This window comes from Orbicella franksi, chromosome 5 (genome assembly GCF_964199315.1).
Source record: "Orbicella franksi chromosome 5, jaOrbFran1.1, whole genome shotgun sequence".
Classification (NCBI taxonomy): Eukaryota; Metazoa; Cnidaria; class Anthozoa; order Scleractinia; family Merulinidae; genus Orbicella; species Orbicella franksi.
This window is the reverse complement of record NC_138149.1, coordinates 18,879,315-18,897,179: the sequence shown is the minus strand read 5'-3', so window position 1 is coordinate 18,897,179 and position 17,865 is coordinate 18,879,315. Positions and strand designations below refer to the sequence as shown.

Genomic DNA, 17,865 nt, shown 5'->3' with positions numbered 1-17,865 from the left:
GTGTTAGAAGTGCACCACTGTAAATGCAATGATAAGTATTATATTAGTATGTCCAAAAGGCATTTATCTGTCAAAAATAGAATTTCTCAAACTAATTCTAACTTTGGTTATTTTGCCTTAGTAACAATACAAATCTCAAGATTATAGTGGTTTTACAACACAGGCTAAAAACATGCCCTAAAATATAATTTTCGAAAATGTTTGGATAAAGCAACGGTTTGTATCATACGTGAGCATTGCAGATAATTCAAGCCAATTAATTCAAGGTCACAAGTCAGATTGTTTTGGTTCGCCCGTGTGTAGAAAGATCTTTAAGATTCCAGTTGATAGTGATAATGGTAATTATACCTGCTCATGAAAACACCAGTTGTATAAATTCCAGCCTAGCCATAAATAAATAAAAAAAGATTTGTAATCTTCTTTGTCGTAACTGAATTATGTTATTGAACTAGTATGAGGTCCGTGTTGGTAAAACATTGGTCGAGTTCTTCGCCTCGCAATGTTACGGCGAGATCCATAGACTTGTTAAAAAAAGAAATACCCATATCAGTATCTGACGTAAGTTTCATTCCATGTTCAATGCTAAATTCCTGAGGGGTGTGCCTACAAACGAGGACTAACAATAGAGCTATAAATCAATGAACATAATAAATCCCTCTAAGATTCTCTAACCGAAACAAGTGATAGGTTGAGGTATCACTGAATTCCTAATTTTCAACCTTCTGCTTTCATTTCATCGTCTCTCCCGGTTAATAACATTCACCCGTTGTAGCTAGTTCCAGCCGATCCCAGGAATGCAAATCTCATTAGCAGTCAGTGCTCTCTCTGATAACCACAAGGAGTACTTTTAAGGGTATCAAGTCTTATATCGGAGGTTCGGTGATATTTCTTTCTAAAAACAAAAACTGAAATAGTGTTCAACATAACCTTGCTCAGACCGTTTGCGAAAATCTGTTGGTTCCTTTCAGAGGTTTCTTTAACAGCACTCGGCTAACCTCCAGGTACGATTTCCGTACAGCGCCATACATTAATTATGTATGCAACTATCTCAAACTATCACATTATACTCAAACAGCAATCGTGAAAAGAACGAGTCAGTCAAAAAATTGCATGCATAATTAATGTAAGGGGTGGTGCGAAAATCTTGCCAACCTCCCTGTCAAAATAAGAGAGCCCCTCTGCCAGTTTTGTCCACATAGTATAATTTCCACTGACAGAATCGCTATGATTACGATGACGAGCACAAAGCGCTTTGTGGTGTATTGAATAGGCCACAAAGCGCTTTGTGGTGTTTTGAATAGGCCACAAAGCGCTTTGCGGTGTTTTGAATAGGCCACAAAGCGCTTTGCGGTGTTTTGAATAGGCCACAAAGCGCTTTGTGGTGTGAAAAATTGGAAAAACCAAATTATTTCAGAAAATAGCTGTGAGATATTTGCGAGTCAACGAGCCATCCAGTTTTCAATGTTAAATCCCAAAATAAAACACCACATAGCGCTTTGTGGTGTTTTGAATAGGCCACAAAGCGCTCTGTGGTGTTTTCAATAGGCCACAAAGTGCTCTGTGGTTTTTTGACTACTACTGCTGTTTTGTAAAGCAAAGCGAACTAGGAACAGTTAGAAAACACTCCGGCCATAAAAATCTACTCGACAAGAAAATTTCTGTAATAAATGTTCGATGCTACAGGAGACGGCTTATCCAAAAAGGTTCAGTCAGCCTCAACAAACTTATACTGAGAAGAGGGATTTCGTGTGAGTGACAAGATTGGGAATAGAGAAATATTGCGCAGATTGAGTGGTAGTTTTACAGCACCGAAACTAAAATTGGTTACACTCCTTCTCAGAAATTTTGTTTTGCCTCTGTAATATCATTAAACGATCTGAATAATTTGAGGATAATCAAAGCGCGGAGTTTAATATTGGCTGGCCGGGAACACGCAGCTCGCAAACCGGAGAGCAACCACTGTTTAAATCTTCGATCGAACTTTCATGTTGAATTTGAAACTGAAAATACACTAAGCGGTCAATTTCCAATAGAAATCTTGTGAGGTAAATGCCATTCTTGCAAATAGTCGCTGCATATTTACGTTCAGAGTCACTCTGGTTCTCACTGGTTCAGAGTAAAGACCTACAAAGTCAAATACTGCTTCCGTACGCTAACCCTCAAAAACCAATTTTGCTCGAAGACCGAACTGCAACGGAGTTTAGTTACCAGTCTTATGCTGCGTGTTATTAGATAGAACGCATGATATGATTGGCTCCGTATATCACATTACGTCAGAGGACATGTCTGCTACATAGGACATAACTGCAACGGTACACGGGTAAACCTAGAACCGCGCTCGGCCCATTGCCGCGCGGTTAAAAAATAAAAAACATAAACCACGGGTAAACCATGAACCGTGCTCGGCCCATGGCCGCACGGTTAAAAAAAAAAATAAATAAATAAAAAATAAAAAATAAACAATAAACCACGGGTAAACCATGAACCGCGCTCAGCCCATGGCCGCGCGGTTAACAAAAGTGTCGAGTTACCATTTGTAACTAAAAATAGCAAACATCTCGTGGGAACAAGTGGTGACGATTCGTCAGCTCTAATTGAATTTACTACCTCGTGAAAAACAAGAGTGTCAACTTACCCATTCTAACTAAGAAATAAAAATATCTCGCTATATTTGCATGCAATAAGAACAAAACAATCGTTACCTGCACTTACTATTGTAAACGTTAGAACTGCTTCAAATCTAAATAGTCTCGACTCCTCTAAAACATGTCCTAAGAACTAGAACCGACGATTCGTGACCTCTAATTGAATTAACTCCTTGTGAAAAACAAAAGTATCAAGTTAGCCTTTGTGATTAAAAATAAAAATATCTCGTGCCATTTGCCTACTACTAACTCACGAACTGCTTCAAAACTCAAGACTCATCTCGTTCATAACTAGCCACCATTACACTGAAAATTATGCACTCTAAAACAACCCAATGTACGTATGTAACTGTCACACTCCCCTCCAAACCGGACTAAAAATCACAAACCGGCAACATACACGTTACTCATTATTTTTCAATTACCAAAGTCCTTGTGTTTATACATACCTTGTGTTTCTCACAGACCATTTACCTTTACAACAAGAAATCTGATTGGCTGTTCATAGTAGATCCAACCTGATCGGTGTGACATACATACATCTCTCACTCGCTCACTCAATCTTATAAATCAGTATTCACAAAACTGGCTTGAGACTAAGAACAGTTCATCAACAACTTCAAGGGAAAAATTTACGCACAAGGAAGTTAAAAAGAGTTATCAATTTGAAAATTACCTGAAAACGGTTACAAACTCAGCACACAGAACTAGCCTGACAAGGCTTAGGTTAGGATGTCACGCATTACGAATACAAACTGGAAAATATGAAAATAAAGGAGCATCAATCCCAGTAGAGGAAAGAACATGCTTAGTATGCAAAGAAAATTGCGTAGAACACGAACAGCATTTCTTGATGTATTGCCAGGGGTACGCTACCATAAGAGTTGAGCTCCATTCTCACATTTCAAACAAAGATGCACTTTACGCAAATCTGAGCGATAACGAGAGAACTAAGTACTCACTTAGAGCTGACAACAGAGTTACATCAAAAATAATAGGTAAATATATCAACTAAATGTTTAAAAAAAGAAAAGAGAATCTCAACTTACAAACGAAATGCGCATTATAACTTTTATTTAATTTTATTTGAATGATAAAAGAATCAAGTGAATGTTATTTCTTATTGTACTAGTTAATGTTAAACCTTTATTGTAAACAGACCGATACCTCCCTTTGGAGAGTAAGGCGCAATAAAGATATACTACTACTACTACTACTACTACTCACTCACTCACTCACTCACTCACTCACTCACTCACTCACTCACTCACTCACTCACTCACTCACTCACTCACTCACTCACTCACTCACTCACTCACTCACTCACTCACTCACTCACTCACTCACTCACTCACTCACTCACTCACTCACTCACTCACTCACTCACTCACTCACTCACTCACTCACTCACTCACTCACTCACTCACTCACTCACTCACTCACTCACTCACTCACTCACTCACTCACTCACTCACTCACTCACTCACTCACTCACTCACTCACTCACTCACTCACTCACTCACTCACTCACTCACTCACTCACTCACTCACTCACTCACTCACTCACTCACTCACTCACTCACTCACTCACTCACTCACTCACTCACTCACTCACTCACTCACTCACTCACTCACTCACTCACTCACTCACTCACTCACTCACTCACTCACTCACTCACTCACTCACTCACTCACTCACTCACTCACTCACTCACTCACTCACTCACTCACTCACTCACTCACTCACTCACTCACTCACTCACTCACTCACTCACTCACTCACTCACTCACTCACTCACTCACTCACTCACTCACTCACTCACTCACTCACTCACTCACTCACTCACTCACTCACTCACTCACTCACTCACTCACTCACTCACTCACTCACTCACTCACTCACTCACTCACTCACTCACTCACTCACTCACTCACTCACTCACTCACTCACTCACTCACTCACTCACTCACTCACTCACTCACTCACTCACTCACTCACTCACTCACTCACTCACTCACTCACTCACTCACTCACTCACTCACTCACTCACTCACTCACTCACTCACTCACTCACTCACTCACTCACTCACTCACTCACTCACTCACTCACTCACTCACTCACTCACTCACTCACTCACTCACTCACTCACTCACTCACTCACTCACTCACTCACTCACTCACTCACTCACTCACTCACTCACTCACTCACTCACTCACTCACTCACTCACTCACTCACTCACTCACTCACTCACTCACTCACTCACTCACTCACTCACTCACTCACTCACTCACTCACTCACTCACTCACTCACTCACTCACTCACTCACTCACTCACTCACTCACTCACTCACTCACTCACTCACTCACTCACTCACTCACTCACTCACTCACTCACTCACTCACTCACTCACTCACTCACTCACTCACTCACTCACTCACTCACTCACTCACTCACTCACTCACTCACTCACTCACTCACTCACTCACTCACTCACTCACTCACTCACTCACTCACTCACTCACTCACTCACTCACTCACTCACTCACTCACTCACTCACTCACTCACTCACTCACTCACTCACTCACTCACTCACTCACTCACTCACTCACTCACTCACTCACTCACTCACTCACTCACTCACTCACTCACTCACTCACTCACTCACTCACTCACTCACTCACTCACTCACTCACTCACTCACTCACTCACTCACTCACTCACTCACTCACTCACTCACTCACTCACTCACTCACTCACTCACTCACTCACTCACTCACTCACTCACTCACTCACTCACTCACTCACTCACTCACTCACTCACTCACTCACTCACTCACTCACTCACTCACTCACTCACTCACTCACTCACTCACTCACTCACTCACTCACTCACTCACTCACTCACTCACTCACTCACTCACTCACTCACTCACTCACTCACTCACTCACTCACTCACTCACTCACTCACTCACTCACTCACTCACTCACTCACTCACTCACTCACTCACTCACTCACTCACTCACTCACTCACTCACTCACTCACTCACTCACTCACTCACTCACTCACTCACTCACTCACTCACTCACTCACTCACTCACTCACTCACTCACTCACTCACTCACTCACTCACTCACTCACTCACTCACTCACTCACTCACTCACTCACTCACTCACTCACTCACTCACTCACTCACTCACTCACTCACTCACTCACTCACTCACTCACTCACTCACTCACTCACTCACTCACTCACTCACTCACTCACTCACTCACTCACTCACTCACTCACTCACTCACTCACTCACTCACTCACTCACTCACTCACTCACTCACTCACTCACTCACTCACTCACTCACTCACTCACTCACTCACTCACTCACTCACTCACTCACTCACTCACTCACTCACTCACTCACTCACTCACTCACTCACTCACTCACTCACTCACTCACTCACTCACTCACTCACTCACTCACTCACTCACTCACTCACTCACTCACTCACTCACTCACTCACTCACTCACTCACTCACTCACTCACTCACTCACTCACTCACTCACTCACTCACTCACTCACTCACTCACTCACTCACTCACTCACTCACTCACTCACTCACTCACTCACTCACTCACTCACTCACTCACTCACTCACTCACTCACTCGAAGAAAGTTGCGATATTTCGTCAGAAGATTGGATAAAACATTTTCAAAACCTTTCATATGACGAATCTCAAGAAACGAACGCAAACGTCATATTTCCAAACAATCCTGACCAAACAACAACTATGACCGATGAAATTTTAGACGCGCCTATCACTGCAAAAGAAATTCATGATCAAATATCTAAACTCAAAAATAAAAAGGCATCTGGTACGGACACCATCCTGAATGAAATGATCAAACATGGGCGGTATTATCTCATGCCTTCTCTAGAAAGAATATTCAACGACATCATTGAAAACGGCACCTTCCCAACTGAATGGAACATTGGTGTTATAAAACCAATATACAAACAAAAAGGCGATAAGAAATCTCCAGCCAATTATAGAGGAATTACTTTAACCAGCTGCTTATGGAAACTATTCACATCAATTTTGCAAAACAGATCAAATAAGTTCATCGAGCAACATAATGTTCTAAATCCAGAACAATTTGGATTTAGACCAAACTCTAGAACCACGGATAGTTTATTCATTTTCGAGCAATTTCTCCATAAATACACCAAACATCACAAGAAACTTTATGTTGGTTTCATTGACTACGAGAAAGCCTTCGATAGCGTATGGCAATCCGGTATGATTCATAAATTACACAAATATGGAATTCAAGGAAAATTCTTGAATGTTATTAAGTCCATGTATTCGTCAGTTAGGAGTTGTGTTAAAATTAATCAAAACACGCTTACCGAACTTTTTTCATGCAACAAAGGGATAAGACAAGGTGATGGCCTAAGTCCAGTTTTATTTTCGTTATTTATGAATGATCTACCGCAATATTTTAAGGTGGCCGAACACAGTTTTCAAGAGCCTATGCTTAATTCACCATTACTTTTAAGCTATTTATGCTTTGGCGCTCGTTTTTGAGTTATTTTTTTGTAAAAAAAATACCTCTTAGTCGGCGCGTCGGGTATGTTATGGACGGGTCAATGGGTGAGTGAGTGAGTGAGTGAGAGATGTATGTATGTCACACCAATCAGATTGGATCTACTATGAACAGCCAATCAAATTTCTTGTTGTAAAGGTAAATGGTACGTGAGAAACACAAGGTATGTATAAACACAAGGACTTTGGTAATTGAAAAATAAAGAGTGACGTGTATGTTGCCGGTTTGTGATTTTTAGTCCGGTTTGGAGGGGTGTGTGACAGTTACATACGTACATTGGGTTGTTTTAGAGTGCATAATTTTCAGTGTAATGGTGGCTAGTTATGAACGAGATGAGTCTTGAGTTTTGAAGCAGTTCAGGAGTAGTAGGCAAATGGCACGAGATATTTTTACTTTTAATTACAAAGGGTAACTTGATACTTTTGTTTTTCACAAGGAGTTAATTCAATTAGAGGTCACAAATCGTCGGTTCTAGTTCTTAGGACATGTTTTAGAGGAGACGAGACTATTTAGATTTGATGCAGTTCTAACGTTTACAGTAGTAAGTGCAGGTAACGATTGTTTTGTTCTTATTGCATGCAAATATAACGAGATATTTTTATTTTTTAGTTACAATGGGTAATTTGACACTCTTGTTTTTCACAAGGTAGTAAATTCAATTAGAGCTGACGAATCGTCACCACTTGTTCCCACGAGAAGTTTACTATTTTTAGTTACAAATGGTAACTCGACACTTTTGTTTTTCATATGGGAGTAAATTCAATTAGAGCTTACAAGTTATCGGCTATTGTTCCCAGGTTAAACAAAAAAGAAGCTTTCATTTCTAGAGTGTTTTTACGTCTCTGCAGTAGCAGTTTAATATTTTTATTTGATGGGCATTTTATGACATTCTTTTCAGTCCGATATTTTTAAAGGTAAAAAGTATGAAAACTGTTCAAATGTTCTTTGAAGACTGTGTGGCACCAAGTTAAAGTGCAATTTAATTAAATCAGACTTTCAACGTGTCAGAGAGGTTTTTTTCTCTTTCTTTCAATTTTCGGTGAAGTAGTGTTGTTGCGTTGTGTTGTGTAAAAAGGGTAAACTTACGACTCGTATAAAATGCGAAAAGTTCTCTTAAGTTGAGTATTTTTGAGCAAAAATTCCTCTTGGGGGCTGGAAGGGCTCCCGAGGGGGTACTCCCAGAAAAATTGGTTGGGGGTGTGCGGCCCGCTTCCCAAAACCCTTACCCTATTTATGACAAAAATCTGCGATATTCCTTACCCTATTTCTGACCTGACCAAAAATTCGAAACCCTATTTACGACCTGACCCTCAAATCAAAACCCTGTTTCAGACCTGCGTTATAATTAGCTCCCTAGTTCAAACCAATGTTAAATTACCGTAAACATATAAATTTGTGAAGGGCTTTTGTTGATTTTCTTTTCGATAATGATAAAAAAAAGGCTTCTTCTTAAAGCATACTCATATCAAGGGTAGAGTGCAAAAACCGTACCCTATTTATGACCAAAACAGCTGAAAAACCATACCCTTTGGGGCCGCACAGACCTATATAGCCCATATAAGGGAGTCCTCCCCCCGGGGGAAGGGCTAAGTGATCGGTGAGTGAGGGAGTTATGCATGTGCGCGTGTCAGACCAATCACAGTGTGGGTTGTATCAAAGAACGAATAAAATTGCCTGTTAGAAAATAAGATGGTATCTACATTAATCTGGAGACGTGTCAGATTACTGTAGTTTGTTCAGTCAAACATTTTATGGCTTACTATTTAGTTATCTTACCATTACCGATGTAACATCTTATGTACATCATAAACTCCCAGCTTCTTTCTTGCTGTACATCGCATTCAAAAAAACTTGTCAAATCAACCAAATCATTACTGTAAACAGCTCCATGAATGCTCCTATCTCCGAGACTTATAGTTCACAAAAAAATAACTCTTGCACGCCTTACGTGCCTATGTTTTGCAAGAGTCAAGGTTAACCACAGAAAAGTTTATTCTCGCATTTTGGCTAAGGTGTGTGCTGTTGCCACGGCAACGAGGCTGGTTAAAAACAAGGCTTAAAAAATGGTTTTTGTTTATTTAAAAAAAATCCAATCGTTAGATTTTTTTCATCTTTTGCCCACTAGGAATTGACATTAAATCCCTTCTGTCTACACTGTTCTAATAAAATTTTGACGTAAATCGTTTTCACCGCATGTTCTGTATTATTAAAAATTCCCTATGTCAAAATTCAGATTTTTTGCGATAGATCATTCACGTGGTTTCTGAACTATTTTTTTGCCAAATTTCTTGAAATTCTAACGACTGGATCGTCAGAAATCCGCAAGTTTCTGCAAAAGCAATCGGTCTCAAGTTTTTTGAGCAACTGCGCATGCGCTGCATTTAACTGGGTTCTTTCGGTAACAAAGAGAAAGCTGAGAATTGCTGGTTTCTTTGCGTCGTTACCTTTTCTAACATATCTTTGTAATAAAAGACTAAAGTCATCAATACACTGCGTTCAATAATAGAGAAAAAATAGCACAGATAGTGCGGATGTTGAATGAATGAAATGATCGCTCTTTGCAATCCTTGTGCGCGCGCTCAATTGCATCAGCAAAAGCGCGCGCGAAAACTGTGTTCGGCCACCTTAAACAGAACAAATCTCCAGGTGTGATGTTAGGGAATCGCTCTATAAACTGCTTAATGCATGCAGATGATTTATTAGTAATCAGTCCTTCTCCGGAAGGGCTGCAGCAATCGCTCAATGTAATTCATCAGCACGCTCAGCAATGGAAGCTCAAAGTCAAGACTAAAAAGTCGAACATAATCATATTTAGTGGTAACGGGCAAAACAAAAACAATACAGATTTCAAATACAATAATGAAACTTTACAAATTGTCGATAAACAAACATATTTAGGTGTAGAAATGACTTTGACTCAGCAAAAAAGCCACAAATGTTCTCTCGATAATAAAAAGATCCTTTTCTAACTCAGATTCAGCAACTATTGCGATTAAGAACAAACTTTTCGATGCCCTTGTTAAACGTGTTACTTTATGCATGTGAAATTTGGGGACCAGAACTATTGTCTTACAGAACGCATTTTGACAAAAGCACAATTGAACAAGTCCACGTTAAGTTCTGTAAACAAACACTAAACATCCCATGGTATACAGAAAATATTGCCTGCAGGGCAGAGCTTGGGAGGTACCCTTTAAGCATTGATATAAAAGCCTCAATCTTTAGCTATTGGCAAAGATTGAAGTATTCTTGTAGCAACGTTCTGTTACGTGAAGCATTTCAATATGCAACAACTTCTACACCTTTCTTTGATGTTACATTTAATGAAGAGATCACTAGGGGGTATCAAGTAACAGAATCAACAGAACCAGTAACACGGCAACACATCAAGAACGGTCGATTAAATATAAACAAAAATCTTAGAAATCAGTATTCACAAAACTGGCTTGAGACTAAGAACAGTTCATCAACAACTTCAAGGGAAAAATTTACGCACAAGGAAGTTAAAAAGAGTTATCAATTTGAAAATTACCTGAAAACGGTTACAAACTCAGCACACAGAACTAGCCTGACAAGGCTTAGGTTAGGATGTCACGCATTACGAATACAAACTGGAAAATATGAAAATAAAGGAGCATCAATCCCAGTAGAGGAAAGAACATGCTTAGTATGCAAAGAAAATTGCGTAGAACACGAACAGCATTTCTTGATGTATTGCCAGGGGTACGCTACCATAAGAGTTGAGCTCCATTCTCACATTTCAAACAAAGATGCACTTTACGCAAATCTGAGCGATAACGAGAGAACTAAGTACTCACTTAGAGCTGACAATAGAGTTACATAAAAAATAATAGGTAAATATATCAACTTAATGTTTAAAAAAAGAAAAGAGATTCTCAACTTACAAACGAAATGAGCATTATAATTTTTATTTAATTTTATTTGAATGATAAAAGAATCAAGTGAATGTTATTTCTTATTGTACTAGTTAATGTTAAACCTTTATTGTAAACAGACCAATACCTCCCTTTGGAGAGTAAGGCGCAATAAAGATATACTATACTATACTATACTCACTCACTCACTCACTCACTCACTCACTCACTCACTCACCCATTGACCCGTTCATAACATATCCGACGCGCCGACTAAGAGGTATTTTTTTTCCAAAAAAAATAACTCAATAAGAGGTTTTTTTTCCCAAAAAAATAACTCAAAAATTTAACAAGCGTTTGAAATGCGCTTAATATTCTTGCTGATTTTGGGGCTATCTCAGGTCTTCTTTTGAATAAGTCTAAAACAAAAGCCTTGTGGTTAGGACCTTGGAGATCTAACCGTGGCAGACCTCTGGGTCTAGCCTGGACCAATGAACCGGTAAAAGTCTTGGGAACCTTTATTTCGTATGATAGTGTTGGCAATGAACGGAAAATCTTTGCTAAGAAGGTGAATAATCTCAAGACAAAGGTGCAGCTTGGCGTTCGCGTAAACTTTCTCTGTTTGGACGGTGCTTGATTTCGAAAGCCCTGGGATTATCTCAAATTATTTATTCAGCTTCCATGCTTGACATTCCAAATAATTACGCATCTGTAATCCAATCATTACTTTTCCAGTTCTTATGGAAAAACAAACCAGATAAAATCAAGAGACAAGTCTTATATCAGGACCATGGTGATGATGGTTTGCGGGTCACTAATGTTGAAATTATGTTTAAGTCCTTGCGCTTAGGCTGGATCCAGCGTCTCCTCAAAAATAATGACGACGAAGACGATACCTGGTCAGCAATTCCAAACTTTTATTTTAAAAAGTACAGGGGTCTTAATTTTCTCTTACGCTCCAGCTATGATAAGAAATTTCTAAAAGATTCAGACATACCATCCTTCTACAAGGATATCTTGTTTTCTTTCCTGGATCTAAAAAGTCTTTATAGCTCTAAGGATGAACAAGAGATGATTCTCTTTAATAATAAAGAGATCCTCATTGACGGGAGGATTGTTTTTTACCACGATTGGGTCGAAAACGGTGTCTTCACGCTGCATGATGTAATCGACGCTAATGGCAATTTTTTTACCATTTGAACTGTTCCAACAGCGATATGGAATTAATTGCAATTTTCTGAGTTATTTCCAAGTAATCTCTGCAATCCGAGCGCCTTATTTCAATTATCCTCGGTCTTGACCATCGACCTCTTGAAACTTAGATCTAAAGACTATTATTGGCTTTTTCTTAATAAACGGAAGCCCCAGGCCACTGGTCCAATGAAATGGGATCGCGACTTTGCTCCGACGGCCTTGCCACGGAACCAGATCTTTGATAGAGTGAAGGTTATTTGCAAAGAGAATCAACTTAGAGAATTTTACTTTAAGCTTATCCATCGCATTGTCGCTAAGAAGAAAGAACGTACTCTCTATGCAATTACAGGCCACAATATGTCTTTCTACTGTGGTGAGCCTGACTCAGTTCTTCATACATTTCAAAACTGTAGGACAACAACTTCTTTTCGCAATCGGCTGTTGAACTGGTTCAATGAGACGCATTACACCTCTATCTCCCCGGCAAACTAGGAATTATTATTTGGTATGCCGTGTGGGAAGGATAATACCAATCTTAGGAAACTGAATTTCTGTTTATTATTTCCTAACTATTATCTACATTATCACAAGGTAAATGAAAGGAATCTTGATTGGGTTGGATTTATTACAAAAGTAAATTACAAGTTAAGAATAGAAAATGAAGTTTTTGGTTCTCTTTTATGATGCTTCTTCGCATTTTCTGTCCTGTTAATACTTCAGTAAAAGGTATAAGAAAAGTGTGTTATATCTCTAGATTAATTGCTACCGTATATTAATTAAGGATATGCAATTTAGAAAATTGCTGTATTGCTGTTACATTCGTAAAATTGTTCAAAATCGATTCTTTATAGTAAGTAGGGTGAAGAAGCTGTCTTGTACTGTAAGTTGTGTTAATAGCTCTGTTGCATTGTTAGTAGTGTAACGAGCCTTTATTGTACTGTTTTAGTGTAAAGTAACAGCAGAAGTGTTGTAAAGTATATGCAAACACAATAAACTAAATAAAATAATAAAAAAAATCCTTTCTAAATAAATCATACCATAGTTGATGATCATACCCATCAATAGAAAATAATTCATCCTTTTAAGATGTTAACCCTTAGAGCGAGCAATTCAACTAATTGGTTACTTAAATTTGATTGAAGCTCTTCAAAATGCACAATGTTGTGAGAAATAAATTTAAATCCTCTGTTGATGGGAAGAGAGTAACCTAATGAAAGTGAAGTATGATCATCGCAGTAAATTTTCCAATTAAAGCAACTGGAAAGAAGAAGCCTGAAAAAAATTGAACGTATGAAAAATGAAAAATTGAATTGGAAAATTTACTGCGATGATCATACTTCACTTTCATCTACTACCGCAGTTCAAATATGAATTATTTCATATATACTTCACATCATTTCACTCACGGGAAGATATGAACTCAATTAATTGACGTCGCTCCCAATGTGTGGCTTCATAGCTCAGTTGGTAGAGCATCGCACCGGTATCGCGGAGGTCACGGGTTCGAATCCCGTTGAAGCCCTGATTTTTTTCAGGCTTCTTCTTTCCAGTTGCTTAAATTGGAAAATTTACTGCGATGATCATACTTCACTTTCATCTACTACCGCAGTTCAAATATGAATTATTTCATATATACTTCACAGAGTAACCTAATGTCACTGTATTGGATTTGAAAGAAAACTCATTTGGGTATGCAGAGTCAGTCCCCGAAATATCCTAATTGGAGGTATTACGGATTGCAAAGAAAATGTTTTTAACTAAGAGAATACCGTGGTTATTAAGATGGTTTTCTAGAATGTTTGAATTAGCTTGAATTATCGATGAAAGACCAAGAATATTGATGACACGACGAGGGAAGCTACTGCGTCACCCAGGCCGAAAATGCAGTGGACGCCAATTAATATACTCTGAGCGAGCTGGTACCGAGTTGTTACTTCTAACTTGTAACGCCTGCCTCTTTCAAGTTTTTAGCGGGAAATTTGCGAATAAAATAATCTGGTTCAGTAACCCCGAAATCTTGCTGTCGAATCCTTTTGTTCGTATGCATACGGAAATGAATCCTTCTGTAAGTGAAATACGCCGAAAACAAATGCCTGAGTTTTTCAAAAAGGAGACTGAATGGTTCGCGAAAGGATTTAACCAGCCCAGACTCTGTAACCAGCCTAAAACAAGGCTGGAAATCTCGGCATCAACAATCGATGAATTTCAGACCATGATCTGGGATAAACTCGGTCGGTGGTGATATTTTACCAACATACGGTAAGTGCAAATTTCTTTTTATCGATTTTGTTTGTGTTTTCCGTATTAGCTGGGTATAAAATGATTCTTAAAAACTCCCAGCCAGACAAACAAATGTCACGAATTAGCATGAATCCATTTATTTTATGTCTGAATGTGATCTTTATAGTCTAGAGTATTTTTGATGAGAATTAAATTCCATTTGGATACCAAGTGACACCAGCGTTCATCTAACAGAAATGTGAACTCTTCTTTCAGTGATAAGCTAATGGGAAACGATCTTCAGTTCATTTATGTTCTCCCGAAGGGGAAGGGGTTGGGGGAATGAATTATTTTTTAAGACTGCAAAAGAAATGTCGTGACCTTGGCAAAAGGAGTATTACATTTTAAAGGCAAAGTTACATCTAATGGGTAATAACGCAAGATTTAAAAAAAACCTTTGATCCTGACTTGAAAAACAAAAGAGAGCAAACAATAAATAGATAAATAGATAAAGAGGTAAATAGATAAATAGATAGATAGATAAATAAATAAATAGATAAAACTTTCAGTTTTGTTTATTCGTACTCAGTGAACTGGTAAAAGAAAAAGAACTATAAATGATTTCCTCAATCATTTCGAACATAACTTCACATACAACGAATCTTGTCTCTGGAAAATTCTCGTGCATTTTCGTGTTGCTTCATACATTTTATTAGTTTACCGTTTGAAGTTCACTTAAAAATTGTGATACCACAGAATTTCAATAATAAGCCCTGCGCCGTTATATTTGTTAAAAAGGGGTTTTTGCTGGTTTGTTTTAGGGGGTCATTCTTAGAGGGAATTAAGTGTTTGAAGCTGTTTTGGGCTTGACAATATATAAATACAACTTAAAACGCTAAGGAAGGCAACCAAAACAATACACGGCATTGCACTACATGAGGGAAAGCTTCATCATCGCAAGGATATTTACGTCTTATGACGTCTGAGAGTGAGGAGGGAGGAGGGGCATTGAGGCTTTATCAGGAGGGCGTATTTCGAGGAAGGCTTATCAACATTTTCAGGTAATTACGGCAAGAAAACGCCAGCAGTGATAGCAATCACTGGGTGCTCGTGGTTGTTGAGCTCCGACCTTTCAAACGAATCCTTTACTGCGACACACTGGCGGAGAAGCCCCTATCAAATATTATTGATGTTGTCAACATCAGCCACATTGTGATGTTACATCAGCCACATACCTCGTGTTAGAATGTCTGATGATAAGCATCTCTTCTTGGCTCACGACCCCATGGCTACTTCTCGCTTACGACACGTGTGTTACTGGAGATGCCGCAACTATCCTCTACAGACCTGCTCTGATATATGTGGAGTCATCGTTCTGATAAACGCAGCGGTGGCGGCTTTAGAGCGACCCCTTTTTCAGTACTTGATTGGTCCCTTTGAGAAAGGTGAAATCTATCTACAACGCCCAAGCCAACATGCGTACTACTTCTGGAGAATCTTAATGTCTTGGTTTGCGGAAAGCCCTATTGAAATCAATTATGTGCTGCTGCATCCTGGCTGGCGCGATGACATCCTTACAAAGTCCGACCACTCCTTTTACCTTCGTCGAGACACGTCCAGTAACACAAAGAAAAGGCTCAATCTATTCCTAAATCATAAAGCGTCATCGTCCAGTGGATCGACTCTGAAAGCAACACAGGACCACGCATCATCTAAAGAATACACCTTTCCTTTTTCTACCAAATCCTCTGCAACTAAAACCGAGGCCTCCAATGGTTCCTGTTCGAATCAAATCTCTCCATTGTCTGCTGAAGGAAAATTATCGCCACCGCTGAAGACGTCTTCCACGGCTAACGATCCACGTCCGTCTCCCTCGTCGTGTAAGAAAAGGTCCTTCGCCGGAACCCCGTCAACTTCCGGGAGACCTCCGAAGGTCGCACGCTCCACAGCTGACGAAACTTCAAGTGGAAAAAAAAACTCAATCTTATACGTGCCCAGATCCGTCGCGTGTAACTAGTCCCATGCACAACAATGGCCCACCAGCTAACCCTGTGAAAAGGGCCTCCACTGGTCAGCCATCTCCCAATGCGAGCCTCGAGCTCCAGCTCCAACTCCAACTCAACCAACTTCTCCAGGGTCCTCCAGGGGAAATTTCAAATGATTTTTCTGCCATTGATTCAGCAGGTTCGCTTTCCTTTCCTAACTGTGAAGGCCTGAGTAGATTCCAGTGCGAACATTGTGGGATGAAGTTAAGCAGCAGAAACTGTCTTTACAAACACAAGCAGAGAAAACACAAGACAATCGATAAAGTTGATAAAGCTACAGGAAGTAAACATGTCATTTGTCCAGAGTGTAAAGAATAACAACAAATCAGGTCATCGCATTTTGTCGTAGTAACATAATTTGCAACAAATCATGATCAAATGATTAAAATAAAGATGAAAAATTGTTTGCAAGCTAAGACACTTTAATAAAGTGTAAGAAGCATTAACAAAGTTTATTATTATCATCATCATCATTATTGTTATTATCATTATCATTATTATTATTATCATTATTATAATGCAAAAATCATAATCATAAAAAAGTTATAAATGCGATTATTGGTCCGTTAGGTCTCATATCTATAGTACTTTTCATTTCTTCAACGTTCTACTTCACTTGTGCGTTGCAAGTTCCGTTGATTTTATTTTCCTTGTCTCTCCAGAATAGCTTTTGCTACAACTGGCGATTTAATACAGCATCTTAATGATCGCCACGGTCGTGACTTGAAGATAGAAAGCAGTACCTTCAAACACATGGCAGAATTTGAGAAATGGAAGAATCAAGAAGAAAAAATGACAAAGAGTTGGTATGTGAAAGAACGCGCTGACAGAAAGACAAAGCCACATTACACAATATCGTGGTTGCGATGCAACAACTGGGGCGTTCGTTTCCATGAAAAGTACAGGAAAGAGAGCGATGAAATCCCGAGGATCTTCCAAGACTGGATGCTCATGCCCCGTCTTTATCACCACAAGAACCTATCACGCGACAGGAGAGGTACAAGTAGAGTTCTGTTTGAAACACGTTGGGCATAGACAGGAGAACGTTTTCAATAGACTATCGAAGGAAATGCGCACGACCATTGGAGCAAAGCTTTCCCAAGGGGTAAGCATGAACTCCGTAATGGACTACACTAGTGATAGTACGTGCGGGCCACTCAACAGGGATCACTTAGTAACCCGTTTAGACCTACACAACATCAAGCAACAGTACAACATCAACTGCATGCAGAAGGCTAATGAAGACGCTGACAGTGTTCTCTACTGGGTGCAA

General features: G+C 39.4%; 1 protein-coding gene across 1 annotated transcript in view; it reads left to right on the top strand.

Annotated features, from left to right (window-relative positions):
* Nucleotides 1-17,865, top strand: part of LOC145487527 (uncharacterized) — a 572,009-nt gene that overhangs the window by 64,019 nt on the left and 490,125 nt on the right. The gene's annotated exons all lie outside the window — the stretch shown is intronic.